The sequence below is a fragment of the Cetorhinus maximus genome, chromosome 6 (genome assembly GCF_964194155.1).
Source record: "Cetorhinus maximus chromosome 6, sCetMax3.hap1.1, whole genome shotgun sequence".
Classification (NCBI taxonomy): domain Eukaryota; kingdom Metazoa; phylum Chordata; class Chondrichthyes; order Lamniformes; family Cetorhinidae; genus Cetorhinus; species Cetorhinus maximus.
In genome coordinates this window covers 89,661,079-89,661,483 of record NC_135884.1, presented here as the reverse complement: position 1 = coordinate 89,661,483, position 405 = coordinate 89,661,079, and positions in this window count along the sequence as shown.

Here is a 405-nt window from a genome sequence, read left to right as displayed (position 1 = left end):
CCTTTTTTTTTGAGGGTTTTAATTGGCTAAAATTCATGCGGTTTTTTATATTCCACCCTGTTCATTTTGACTTCAACTTTGTAATTGGAAGTAGCACTCAAAATCCAGTAGGATTGGTAATTCACTGAATGGATTCTGCTGCTTTGGTTTCTGTGGTTGAAGTGTTTTACTCATAATCTTTGGAGCACTAATTTTCTAGTCCAACTTCAGTGTCCTACAGATTTGATCTCGTTTATGATCAGATCTGCGACTAGTGGCTTTACACTGGTTGGGATTTTAACTCTTGCCTGTTTAAACATTAATTTCATTCCATATGACTAAGGTGTGTAAATGATCAGACTGCTGCTTTATGGTCCTGTCCAAATTGCTGTAGTGTCTGCTGAGTATAATTTAAATTGTATGAAG